Below are 15,127 nucleotides of genomic sequence, written 5' to 3'. Positions count from 1 at the left end.
CTGCTAACCCCCGGTTTGTCGTCGGGGATTTGGTCTGGTTGTCGTCCAGGAACTTGCGCCTTAAGGTCCCGTCCAGGAAGTTTGCTCCCCGATTTATTGGGCCTTATAAGGTCATTGAAGTCCTCAACCCTGTATCCTTCCGTCTGGAGCTGCCCCCATCCTTCCGCATACACGACGTCTTTCATGCTTCCCTCCTTAAACGCTGCTCCCCGTCCTGGTCCCCCTCTAGGAAACCTCCTGTTCCCGTTCTCACCCCTGAGGGGGTGGAATTCGAGGTGGCCAAGATTGTGGACAGTAGGATGATCCAGGGCTCCCTCCAGTACCTGGTCCATTGGAGAGGATACGGGCCGGAGGAGAGGACTTGGGTACCTGCTCGAGATGTTCACGCTGGGGTATTGGTCAGGAGGTTCCACCTTCTCTTCCCCACTAAACCGGGTCCTCTTAGTAAGGGTCCGGTGGCCCCTCATAAAAGGGGGAGTACTGTAAAGGATCTGCCAGGCACTACGTCTGTGGAGACTCCCAGGGTTAATCAGTCGACACCTGAGGCCAGACCTCTTAGACTGACACCGGCTCCCACCAATCAGGGTGGCAGGCTCAGGAGTGGGAGAGCCTATCGCGGCCTGGTCAGTCAGAGTTAGCTCCGCCCCCTGTCCATTTATACCTGCAGTTTTCTCTTCCTCATTGCTTGTTATTCTTTTGGATTCCTGGCCCCACTGCTGCTTGCTCCAGCCTGCTTCTGCCGTGCTTCTGCCTTGCTGCAGTTCTCCTTGACTTGACTTGCTTTGCTTTGCTTTGCCTTGCCCCTGGCTTGCTTCTGTCTCCGTGCCCGCTCGGGTTACTCACTTCGTCCTGGTCCTGACTGTTCGTTCGCCGCTCCGTTTCCTCGTGGCGTTCCGTGGCTACTGCCCCTTCCCTTGCGTGTTCCCTGTTTGTTTTCCTGTGCACTTAGACAGCGTAGGGACCGCCGCCCAGTTGTACCTCGTCGCCTAGGGCGGGTCGTTGCAAGTAGGCAGGGACAGGGCGGTGGGTAGATTAGGGCTCACTTTCCCTTCACCTCCTTCCTGCCATCATAGTTGGGTCATGTGAATTATTAGGAGGAATTCTCTGGTGGATTCCTAACTAGTTATCCGAATGTTTCGGATTTAAATTGTTTTTATAAAACTGTGAAATTAATAAACGGCTGCTGTGGCCATTTCACATCCAACCTCGGTGTCATGTGTCGTTACTAAATGGGGATGGGGGATAGTATGGTTTAAGGTTAACACACGACTCTACCTAGGCAGGTCAAGAAGAGGCTGGACGCAGCTGCAGGCTTAAGGGAAGCCGACATGACCGTCCTGGTAGGGAAAGGGTTAATGTTACGAGGTCAGGGAAAGTTGAAGGAGCTGAAGGAGGGACGGGGAGGAGTTAAGGGGGGCGGGGGGGCCGTTACTGCGCTTCCCGCTGTTTCTCGGCATTGAGCCGGAAGCAGCGGGAGGAGTAACACACAGTAAGCAAAGCTCCCACCCTCCCACCCTTGTTTTGTTACTCCTTAGGTCTTATGTACGTCTGGCTATGAGCGTTGTGTTTTATTTTGTATGCTTATTTAACATGTTTTTCTTTTTTCCGGAGTAGGTTCTGTTGTCATGGCAGCTGGCGGGGGGAGTCCTTGAGGCCAGTCAGTACAAAATGGTGGGGGGGTCGCATCGGGGGTATGCGTCCCCCAAAAAAGGTACATGGTTGAAGACTTCATCGGGTGTTATCCCTTTGAAGTGGTCTTCTGGTAGAAGGTATGTCACTTGAAGGCTTCATCGGGTGTTATCCCTTTGAAGTGGACTTCTAGTGGTCGGTATATCACTTGAGGGCTTCATCGGGTGTTATCCCCTTGAAGTGGACTTCTAGTGGTTGGAGCCATCTGCAGAGGTGAACGGTGCTTCCGAGCTGGTTTACGGCTGGAGGTAATTAGTGGTTTGCAGATGGCTAATTCGGTGTGTTCTTGAAAGGAACATCTGAAGGGGCTTCAAGGACTTCCTCTGCTCGGGTTAATGTTAATGTTTAATTGTTATTTATGATTCTGACCCATGTTGGGTCATGTGAATTATTAGGAGGAATTCTCTGGTGGATTCCTAACTAGTTATCCGAATGTTTCGGATTTAAATTGTTTTTATAAAACTGTGAAATTAATAAACGGCTGCTGTGGCCATTTCACATCCAACCTCGGTGTCATGTGTCGTTACTAAATGGGGATGGGGGATAGTATGGTTTAAGGTTAACACACGACTCTACCTAGGCAGGTCATGTAGAAGTAGCTGCTCCCTTCCTATTGCAATACAATTCACAGCATCCCTTGTTTTTTTTAAATCTTTATTGGTTGGATTTACATGTAACCTAATTTGGATCCCATTTGTTTTTTTAATATTTACCAGGAAACCAGGGACATGAACATGTGGCATATAGTGCTGCTGTAAATTTTTTGCATGGTTCCTTTTAGAAGCCCCGGTGCCCCATAACAGTGATAACAGCCAGAAGTTACTTATTGCACTTGCTACTCAGCCAGGTCTTCCATGCCTTCTTTATATATGACTTACTGATCCGCCCTTCCTCCCTCGTCCTTCAATGTATGGCGGGACTGGCCACGTTCACACTAGAGGGCGTCCCATGTAAAACGTACTATGTTGTTTTACTAGTTCCCGCTATGGTGGTTTCCTGGCTGTGACTTGTTATTTACATTACTATATCTGCTCTTTGCTATCTACCTGTCTGACCTGGGTTGACTCACTATACATTTGTTTGTGACCCCTCTGTACCTCAATTGAATTGCTACCTATGGTTTGGGCCCCTTATTGCGTTTGACTTCTGTCTCCCTCCATTCTGACTTTTTTTTAGATTTGTGCCCCCATTTTTTCCTTATCCTTTGGCGCTGTATCTGTCTGCTGACAATGAGAACCAGGTCCATTACCAATTATCATTAATGATTTCCAGTTATATTTGATTATTAATGATTAGCGCTACATCTATGGCCATCTGTATACCAGATATCCTACATTTGGTCTTAAGGCCCTTTTACATGGGCTAATTATTGGGCAAGCGAGCATTCACAGAATGCTCGCTCACGATAATTGTCCCGTGTAAACAGAGCAACCATCAGCCAATGAACGAGCAAACGCTCGTTGATTGGCTGATTGTATCGTTTATGCTGCATTAAATATTAGCGTTGTTGGTAGCACATCTCCCGGTTGAAACAGGGAGACGTGCTGCCAACATGACAGAAATGCATGGGGGGACGAGCGATCGGAGTAACGAGCACTCGGCTTCATACTGGCTCCTAGCCCTATAAAAGCTGTCTCGTTGATCGGTGTTCGTTAACACGGCCTACGTCGGGATGTGTAAGAGAATACTTATGCATACCATTAGGAAAAACCTGTTAAAAACAAATCTGCTCTCTATAGGATTTATTTATTTTTTTTGCAATTTACTTCCCACTCCAATGACATTACAAATTACCAGATGACCTTTGTCTGATAATAGAAATAGAAGTGACAAATACATATTATTTGGGCAAGCAGAATACGGAACTTTATGCTATAGCACATGATGGAGGTTGCACCTTTGTTTTGCATAAGGTTAAAAGCGAATATAATGAGAAAGCAAACACATTACGTCATCTATGCTGCGCTGCCACAATTGCTATGAAAATAAGGGAGGCGTTTCGGTTGAAAACTATAGTGTGGTCGATCTGTAGTACTGAATGTCACATGTCACACCACGACTCTACAACCAGGGAAATATATTTTCAAAACATTCTTAATAGCCCTATTATAATGTCACGGCCTCCTTTACCCTGCGGACATATCACATGATCAGATGCAGTTATATAAGCATAAGCCTCAGATACTCATCATTTCAGCCTGGCTTCAGTGTACATAACATTAACCACATATTCTATTAACAAGCACCTGTACAAAGGACGGCTGCAAATACTGTATACCATGCCAAGTCCTGAATGCCTTACATAATGCCAGAAACTGGAGATGTTTCCATAGGTATTCATCGATCCAGCAAAGTGTGGCATACTTATACAGCATGGGCCCGCCAGATAGGTCATTTGAATGACTTTTGTGATTGAGACAAATTTCCCAGCCAGATGTTACATTTCAAAATTCTTCTTTTTACAGTGTATATTGTGAGTTTTTAGATGTGCCGCCTCATTTTAAAGGAATATTATAGGAAAAACTGATAAATTGGGGCAGATTTACTAATGTTGTTGCACCTAGACTTTGTTGAAAAATGCACGAAAATGCACCGACATTTGATGCAAAAAACCTAGAGGTGGTATAAGAGAATAGTGTCTGACATGTCTATCAATATGCGCCAAATTTATCATACAGCGTGCGCCACTGTAATAAATTTGGTGCATCTTCTGACAGCCAGGTTTAAGTTTACACTGTCTAAGGCCCCATGAACACGGCCATGCCCGTAATCATGGCCTGCGACTGCCGGTCGCCCACATTTTCGGCCCGTACTCCCATACAAATTATGGGAGTACGGCCTGTAAAACACGCAAAAATGGACATGATCCATAATTCCTGGCACAGTTCTACGGCACGGACACCTACGGAAAGGTGTCCGCAGCCAATAGAACTGAATGTAATTACGGTCGAATTTACGGTCGTGTGCACGGGGCCTAAGGCTAAATGCACACGACCGTTTGTATTTTGCGGCCCGTAAACAATAGATTCATGGTGCGTTTTTGCAGTCTGTGTGTTATCAGTGTGTCATTGACATCCATTCCGTATGTCCGCAGGCACGGTGCATATTGCCTCCGTATATCATCCGTATTCAAAGTTCCACAGAAAAAACTGAAGCACGAAATTATGTTAATAGCTTGTCCCAACTCCCTGACATGACATCCGTGTGCTGTCCGTGGTTGTCATGTCACCATAGACTTGAGTGGGCGCGACTGAGCTGCAAACACAGACAGGAATAGGACCTGCCCCTTGATTTTTACGGCCCAATCCCAAGGCCCCCACTCGGATCCGTGAAAAAGACGACCCATAGAAATGAATGGGTCAGTGTGCTATCCGTTAAAAATACAGATAGCACACTGACAAAAACAATGGTTGTGTGCATGTACCCTAAATCTTAGTAAATATGCCCCATTGTGTTACAGCTAGTGCAAGGCCGTAAGGGACGGTACTTGACTCAGAGATTTAGGGAACACCAAAGATGAAAAACCATCCACTTTAATTCTCTGCACTACTAAACGTAACAGTGTATCAGTTTTTCCTCAGTTAAAGAGGTTTAGAAGGGTCCCATGAAAATAAGCTGATCTCAAAGTGTTCCCTTTTTGGGAAGCCCAGCGATCAGCTGTAATCTGTGGGGAAACCTGGTAGAAAGTGTTACATTTTCCTGCAGCGCCATCACAGGGAGAATTACGCATTACACAGCTCTCACTCAAATCAAAGGATTGTCTATGTAATGCAGGACAGGGGAGGTCCTCCAGAGGGAGTGACGTTCTTTGTAACTGCTCTCCACTCAAGAGATGAGGATCCTGAACAGAGGACCCCCATCTATTACCTCAGAATTCACTAAAAATGGATATAGAAAATGGGTTTTCTAAACTGGACATCCCCTCTTAGGAGCTTATTGCATACTGTTAGAAATTGAACTCAGTAATAACACAATGTGGTCAGCTCCCTCTAGTGGTGGCTGCATATTGTCGGGAAAATAATTTTTCCCTCTAAATGTCATAGGCAGTAATGACAAAATTCGGCTCTGTTCCCATTTGCATTATATTCTTGCTTTTAAAAATCCTGAAACCCTGACAGACCCTCAGATTAGTTCAGATCTGCTTAAAAACGGATCCGTTAAAGCTATTGTGGCGATTATTTGAACAGATGCCATGACACATGTCAAACTTATGTTTGATAGTTTAGCAAAAAGTAGGGGACAGATAAAAGGGAGTATGACTGCCGGATCAGACTACAGAGGGATTGTTTGGACTCAATTACTGTGGTGGTACGTAGGTCTTCATAGGAGCTGTAAACACAAAACGATTGGATATTTTTAATCTAGATTATTTGCATTGATGGTGTTTAATTCTCCATTTACAATATAGTGGAGCAATGAACAAAAATTTTGTTGAGAAGGTAAACATAGTACTTAAAGGGACTCTGTCACCAGTTTATCAATTACCTATCTCCTAACTAATCTAATAGGTGCTATGATGCTGATAACTAATAGCCAAATAGGAGCTGATGCTTTCTTTTCACTGGGTGATGTAATGTTCTCTGTATGACGTTGTCCAATCAGCATAGAGCTTCTCCCCCTTCCCTGCCCAGCAACACAGCCTGATGTTATAGTATACAGCTTCCATTCCCGACTGTGTATTCAACTGGCTGTGTCACAGCTAGAACATAAAATAAAAAATGTGTATGCTCACTTCATCCATCCCCTTTGCTATGCTTCTCCCCGCCGGGGAGCTCAGTAATTTCAATGAAAACTGTGTAATACCTTATTTCTCCTGTGGAGGCGTTGCAGAGGAATTGAACACTTCCTATCAGATATCCCCACAGATTACAGCTGATCGCTGGGGATCACAATACTGCACATGTCCATCCTCAAGAGCTCTAGTGATGATACATTTTGTGAGAGCATAAATCCATACTAAATGATGTGTTCAGGGGATCATCCTGTGTGCTATGTGCATGAGTGCAAATGTTGTCCATTTAACCATTTAAAGCCTTGGATGGGTGCAATAATGGGTTAATAATGAACAATGTATATTCTTCTATCCCCTTCCTGCTGCACAAAGGCTGCGGTCATCATACAGGCGCCTTACCCTAAATTACTGTTCATTTAAAAAAAATGATAGCATTTCCTAGGTTGAGGCTATAATGATATCTGTCACAGTATACAGGTGATATTACTGTACAAAGATTTAACCTGCAGCAGCGTATATGGGAAGGGACATAGGACAGCACTAACCTGTGTGACTGTTCCACGGGAGGTGGGGAATAGGGAGGAGAGACCTGGGGGCGTAGCTGTCTACCTGTCTCTCACCTTTCTGGCTGGGCTGGGAATGAAAGAAAAAAAGTCAAAGGAGGGGGGAGGGGTGGAAGGTAGAGAGGAAAAAAAAAAGAAGAATTACCAGTAGCACTTGTTCTGCCATCTCTTTCCCTTCCACACACCTTTACCTGCACAGACTTGAAAGTCCAGTTCCACCAGGGAGCTAGGGAGAACATAAAGGGAGAGTTCATTGGATCAAACATGTCACAAGAGACGGACAAGTAAGTGATCATACTGGTTTTGGGATCTGGTGGCAGTGAGAAGCTGGGAAAGTTTTTCTCATTCCTCTCTTTTCCTTGCGGTTGGATTGATCTGATGAGAGCTCCTCTGCAGACCCCCCAACCTGTGTTCACATCACCACAAACTTATCTGCGAGCATGTTGCTTTAAAAAAAGTTTTTATGACTTTATTTTTGCTTTTTTTTTTTTCTCTGCCTGGAGAGGCTCATGGAGGCCGCTGTGCTGGGAAAGGGCCCAGGAAGGGAGAGGGAGAGAGATTGGCTTTTGTGTGGAAGTAACAAAAGACTTTTCTTTTGCTGTACAAACAGCCGTATTCTGTGCTCTCTGTCAGGTGGGCTCTGGTGGGAGATCCATTAATACGACCTGCTCTACCTTTTTCTTCCTTGTAGAGACAAATGGAATGCGTCCTTATAGGTGACACTATTTTAATTAACCCTTTCATTGTATGAAGCAGAGGAGGTGCAGCTAATCACTTGTATTGTTTTGTGCAATTTTTTGGAAAAAATACACGTCGAATATCTTTTTGTGTGTTTTCATTGTCATTTTATTGTAGTAATTGTGTGTAACGTTCTGTGATGAAATGCAACATAGAAACATAGATTGACAATAGGTAAATACCAATGGGTGCATCTCGGCTGTCTGTGTATTATGACAATTATAATTTACATAAATTATGTATATTTCAGGCAGGATTAAAAGCACTTTGTTGACTTTTTTCTGCTGAAAGTCTTCCCCTAGCATTCACTACTCTTATAGTAATTGTATTCCGGATCCATCCATGTTCTAGAGTCTGAATATTTCCGATTGTATAGTCTGTACATGTGTGAGTGTCTACAATTGTGCCATATGTTGCCTAATATCAGACCACAAGATTGGTGTCTTTTTAGCAGGTCTTGTCATGGCATCCCGAGACCTTCAGTACCACAACAGCTGGGGAAACTATAGGTGGCCTATGTTTGGTCTAGCATGACATATGGGACCATACAAGATGTCCTGTCAGTTCTCGTTCACCGATCTCGGCAACTTTTGTTCTCAAATATTATTTGATATAGGATCTGTATGGAGGGATCCTCTGTCATCCATCGTTTGGCTGGTTCATGAAGATTTGTACAACTGCTCCTTTGCCCCAGGCAAAAAGACTGATGTCTCGGGAGACAAGTTGGGACAATCAATCTCCTAAATCTTGTCTTTCATCTCTTATTAGGATTGTCCTCTCATGCCCTCATTTTCATTGTTCTTGGCCTAGGATTGAATGATAGACAGACGCATTGAATGGACATTACCATAGAATTCCACGGGTGTCAAAACATCACCTTCCCCATTATCAGATACACACAAAAAAATATCTCTTTGGGAGTTCACTATGTAAATCTCGGTAAAAGAACTTTCTTCAATAAAATGACAATTGGACTTAATCCAGGGATTGCAAATCGCAATAACGGGTCCACCCATTGCAGCTATAAAACGCTGCAGGCATCAACATAGGACTTCTGATATGCTGCATCTCCTTATAGCAAGCTGAGGCAAGTTATACATCAACCTCTCAGGCATGACATAGAGTAGAGATAAAGCAGCTAAGATTTTATCCTTGTTGTCTTTGAGAATAAAATGTTCGCTTTTTTATTAACTCTATGGGATCGTCAATTTCACAATAACGCTTACCTCTTGTTTGCTTTTAACAATTAGCCTGATGATAAACTGATCACAAAGTTTTTCTGCTGGGACCCTCAGCAATCAGTTCTAAATTGTGGGGGAATTTGGAAGCAATTGTTCAATTCCCCTGTAGCGCCACGACAGGAGAAATGAAACCTCTGATCTCCGCCGTTAAGCGCTTGAATGCTGCGATCAAAACTGATCGCGTCATTCAAAGGAAAATTAGAGGGGCGGACCCCCCTTTGAACGCATCACAGGGAATACATTATATGGACAGACAGTCCAGGGTATGTTGAAGGACCCCAGGGCTATCTGACCATATTTCCTTTTGTTAGGGCATACTTAGGTTAATTTAAATGGTTAGTGACGCTTGACATCTAGGCTCGTTATGAGCGGCTGGACGTTGCCGCATTAGTACGAGCTTAGTAGTCATGCTGATCGCATGGGCACAGCAAGCGTGCCCGCACGATCAGGAGCAGGGCAACAGCTATAATACGCAGCTACAGCCCCACTCTAATGACAGAGATTAAAGAAACCTCTGATCTCCGCCATTAACCACTTGAATGCTGCGATCAAAACTGATTGCGGCATTTAAAAGAAAGTGAGAAGGGCGGACCCCGCCTTTGAACGCATCACAGGGAATCCCTGTGACACAATCGAGGGACATACCTTATATGGACAGACAGTTTAGGGTTGAAGGACCCCAGGGCTGTCTGATCATATTTCCTGTTGTTAGGGCATACTTAGGTATGTCCTAACAACTGCCTGTGTGCTATCAGTACACAGGCTAATGTACTCACATATAGATATATACCAGTACATTAAAGTTAAAAATGAAAAATCACAATTAAATATCCCCCTATGAGATTCAATTTTTTTTTAAAATTAATTTAAAAAAGTAATGTTAAATAAAAATATTAGTAAATAAAATACACAATACTGCACGTTTTAGTTTTTTTTACAAGAAATAAACTTTATTCAATATAAGTCCGAAAACTTTATACACATATTTGGTATTGTCATGCCGGTAACAACCTGCACAACAAATTTATAGTGTCATTTATGATGATCGGTGTATGCTGTAATAAAATTAATAAATGGAAACTGCAGCGGAACTGCATTTTTTTTTTTTTCTGCGTTTTTGCCCAAATAAAAATTTATAGAAATTTAAATGAAAATGTAAATGTGACAAATAATACAGAAAGTACAACTCATCCCGCACAACACAAAGTCTCAAAAAATAAAAAAAAGAGTTCTGTCCTCAAGTTCAAAAGTAGGCCGGTCCTTAAGGGGCCAATGGATATGGCAGGTCATCCACAGTAAAGGTAGCCATACAGATTAGATTAAGGTTGGCCGAATCTGCCGATTTCAGTAGAATCGCCCGACTATCTTATGTGTATGTCGGCTTCCCTACTCTCCCCTGTCCGCAGGTGTTGGGAGAAATAAGGATTGGGCAGTTAAATTTCAACATTCTTGATCCCTATGTTCTGGAGGAACTTACTCCCCTCTCCCCATGCATGTGTATTGGCGGTTAAGGTGGAATAGCTGTCGAGTGAACGAGCATTCAGCAGACAGCTATCTAATGTGTGTGGCCAACCTGAGGGACGCTCTCACTACTGAGTGCAGAATTCTCCTCTGTTACATTCATAAGCCCTAACAGGGCATATGAACAAAATTTGCCGAAGGCCATAAGCTACCGATACACTAAATTACCAATTTTGAGTGGCTAATGGTTCTGAGGAAATATTGTGTGAGCAATAGCTTATGATGTCCAACACTTATCTGGTGAAAAGTTGGTCGGTCATGTTGGATTTAATCCCCTGTTCATGGTCTGAAGTTCTCTGTGTATGGTCTTGTTGGGTGAGAACATCCCACTGTAAGTTTGCTCATGTGCGGCTCATTGCCTAGGGGGGATTTTTTGGATTTCATTCATACAAAAGATCCAACATAAAAGATATCAGCCAACAGCTTTTAACTGAATGTGTATGGCCAGCTATACAGTAGATACGAAAGGTTCAGGCAATGGATCTAAACAATTTAGACAAGTGCTGCAATAAAACCTATTTTTTATGACCCCCTTAAAGAATTAGGACATATCTTTTTCTCCCAATCTCCCCCAGTAACATGCATATGTAACCAGTATTAAATGTCATCAAATATTGGGGCGGGGGGTGGCAAAATAAATTGGCAGAAAACAGCCGATACAGCTGATTGATTTTTCCATCGCACTAGTGGGCACCCAATGGTGCATGATAGACCCCAAACCAAGGAGATCATGGTGGATCTTGTGGAAAACAAAAGGATCCACATAAATTGAAGAGGCAAAAAAAATAAACCTATGGAGGTCTTTGGGAGAAAAATGTCACTAAGTTCGCCAAAGCCAGGCTTGCCACATTTCTTTTGGTGCCGATTGAATTTATGGCAAACCACTCTTTGCAGCACCATTATAGCTATATGCCCTAATAAAGTATATGGGCAGGGGTTGTCCTAGGAGGAAAAACTATATCATTAGGACAAGTTTTCACTCCTACAGTTTGATGGTGATGACTGGTGCAATTAATGCTCTAAACCTCCTTTTACACTGGAGTTTAGCTTGATCATTGGTACTATATGCGCCCGAACGATTAATACTGCGATCGTTTGGTCCCCATATATTTTCATAATTATCGGCAGCACATCCCCGTTTACATTGGGAGTTGTGTTACAGACAACTGATGTGTTCAATGCCGGTTAAAAAAAAATCTGATCAGCTGGCAAACGAGCGTTTGCTTGTTTTTCGGCTGATCGCTAGGCTCCTCTGCTCTATCTTCGTCCTGTGAAAAAGGGCCTCAAAGGTATGTTCATGGACTACAATAACATGTTCGCTTTTGTCCAAAAACCAGTGCCACACCTGTCCATGGGTTGTGTCTAGTATTGCAGCTCAGCTCCATTAAAGTGGTCAGGGGTGGCACAGTTTTTGGAAAATAGCAGCCATGTTTTTCTAATCCTGTACAAACTCTTTAAATCTATCAGTTACGTCTTCTTTTCTTCAACTGATGACAATAATCCTGGGACCTTTAGCCTCCTCACTTTTAACCAAGAAGACTAGTAGCGTCACAGTGATCCCAGTCACATTGTTAAAGTCAAAAAGGGAGTTTCCCTTTGTAATGAATTATTAGGTTTGGCTGCTGCCTAGCAAAGCAACGGGTGACACATTCTGATCTTTATAATTATGTGAAGTTGTGCCTCTACGCTGGTGGTACATTCGAAAGGGATCGATGTAGACTGGATAACTCGATAAGGACTGAGGCAGATAAGTTGCCAACAAGGTAGCCTCATACTTGAAGATAACCTGGCAGGCAACATGCGACTCTTAAATAATGTAGTAGATGTGTAAATAGCCCCATAAAATTGCATTGGTCAGTGTGCTGTCCATTGTTAAAACGGACAGCACACGGATGAGAACCACTCTTGTGTGAATAAGCCCCTACTGTACAAAACCAACCAAAAACGAATGTACCCATACATTTTTTTGGACATATTTAAATTATTTTCACAGATGTTATTATAGGGACATCACGTTAGGCCTTATTCACATAAACTTGTCTAATTTGGGGCCACGAAAAAACGGGCCGTTTTTCATGCATATGACTGTCCGTGTTGAGTCCATGTGGTTTCCATGTGTCGTCTGTTTATCTCGTTCATGTTTCTCTTCTGCAATCACTTCCTGGATTGACTTTCCTTTTTTTCCCTGCATTACTTTAGCAACTGATGTGTGAGAAACGGACAGCACGCAGATGTCATCCATGTGCTGTCCGTTTTTATTCACACACCCTCAGACTTTAATTGGCGAGTCTGGTCCGCAAAAACATCCAGAATAGGGCATGCTGTGAGTTTCTTGCATCGGACACACGCGCTGCTAAAAACACAAATGTGGGAATAGCCCCTCTGAATTGCATGTCCATGTGCTGTCTGTTGTTTAGCGGACAGCACACGGACGAGAAACATGCTCGTGTGAATAAGGCCTTACTGTGCAATTACATCCAAAAACTAATGTACTCATAAAATGTTTGGATATGTTTAAAATGCTTTCCTAGATATAGTTATCTAGTTATAATGGTGACTTGTACTGTACATCATGAGAGGTGCATATGTCATAATGTAGTGTAAGGGCTCATGTACACGGCTGCAGTACAGAGCTGCTATAGAGCTACATAGGGCCTTTACTGTACATCTGTGTGCCCCCAATTTCATACAGAGGTTTTATCTGTCAGATTCTGTACAAAACCGACATGAAAAAAAAAGTGGCATGCTCCATTGGACTTCGTATGCATGGAGGTATACTCCCCGAGAAGCAATTTCTCCATACAGAGTCCAGCAGAGCTTGTATGGGACTGCCGATCAGGGTAGTAGGAGTCAATTTTGAGGGTACGTCAAAATAGCTTCTTACGGAAAAAATAAGGTGTTGGTGACCACAGGCAAGTACAGGGACAGTCAATGTAGCTCTCCCATGTAAGGACCCCATCAAACAGCTACTCATATATTCTAGCTACCTGAACCCTACTAAGTATCGCATGAAGGAAGTCAAATATTGGGACCCTACAATTGACTCATTTGGAAGACACATGCATAATTTGACATCTCAATGGTGCAACTCTATGAAAACTGTATCATTGTGATAATTGACGATGGAAGAGGTAATTTTAATGTGAGATCCACTCCCCCTTTCTTAATTTCTTACCTAATGGATTAGTAAATCCATTCTTTCATTTCCCATGTAAGTGAACAGGTCATTCAAGAACTACAATTGTGTCGAAAATTTTCATAGTGAGATGAAGGATGTCTCATTCATATCATCAACAGTCATCAGAAGAAATGTGGTGTTTATGTCATGCCTTGCTCCAAATTGTGTAGGACACCTGTTCCTGAACAAGATATCTCTGTTTTTGTGTAAGTGAATGCTGAGATTTGTAACTTGAATCTAGAACGGGGCTTGGCGCACGGCGAATCATTATTGTCTTGGATCATATAAATACGAGTGGTGATGTAGCGTGGGAGCAGATAAGTGGAGATGGGGTTAAATCAGTATTAAAGTGGCTATATGGACACTCAGAGCAGTGAGGGCTTAGGACATGGGTCCTGTTTATAAAAGTGTGTGTGTAAATGTACTAGACTTGACATCAAGTGACTATAAATTGCGGAAATTAGCCACGAAAAGTATGAATGGACCATTTTTACAGATATGAGTATTCGAGAGGGAAGGGCATTGGAAAGCTGTGATGACGTGGCCCATACAAGCGTGCAAACCAAACATTGTTCTGGAAACTTTCACCAGTAGTGTTGCTTATATTATTTCAGAATTGTATTATTTACAAGAGCAGATTTAAAGTGGTTATACATATTATGGTAGCAGTCGATCAAACCTTAGCTGTAGCGTTGACTGTTATAAGCTCCAATGACCCGAAAACATATGTTTTGCTTGGCTGAATATGCGTGTTATTTCAATAGGGGATGGGAGATAAGCGGCTGCAAGACAGCTGAGGTGCTTTTATCAGAGATAGGTCATTCCTGTCTGACCAATGTTTCCCCCGAAAATGGCAGCCCTTGACCAAAGATTTGCCTAGCCTGTTGGTTGATTCCATTAATACAAATCTTCCATCTATGGGTAGCCTAAAGTTCGGATTAGTGTAGAACGCATATTAAAAGGAAATGGTGGAGTGATAGCTGTTCAATTCCTTTAGACCTAGGATAAAAAGACCTGCGCTTTTGGGCAGCAGGGATTTAATGGTAACCAACAAAACTTAGCTTAATTTATCAACATGTCATAAACTTTTTGTGTGTTATAAGTGTTGTCCTGTTTGGATAATTTCCTTTTTGATAGAACGTTCTCACAACGATAAACTGATGACTGCTGGGACCTCCAGCGATCAGCTGTAATCTGTGAGAGAATCCGGCAACAAGATTTCAAATTCCCTGCAGCGCCACCAAAGGGAAAATGAAGGTTTAAGGGCCTTTTACACCGGCCGATATTCGGCCGAAGCAGCGAGTGCCGATCAACGGGACATCGTTGATCGGCGCTCGTTTGCTCCTGTCACATGGAGCTATGGATAAGGACGAGCAGTCGTTACTCTGATCGCTCGGCCCCATACATTATTATCATGTCGGCAGAGCGTCTCCCTGTTTACACAAGGAGATGTGCTGCCGACAAC

This window comes from Rhinoderma darwinii, chromosome 5 (assembly GCF_050947455.1).
Source record: "Rhinoderma darwinii isolate aRhiDar2 chromosome 5, aRhiDar2.hap1, whole genome shotgun sequence".
Taxonomy (NCBI): Eukaryota; Metazoa; Chordata; class Amphibia; order Anura; family Rhinodermatidae; genus Rhinoderma; species Rhinoderma darwinii.
This window is presented reverse-complemented; position numbering follows the sequence as displayed.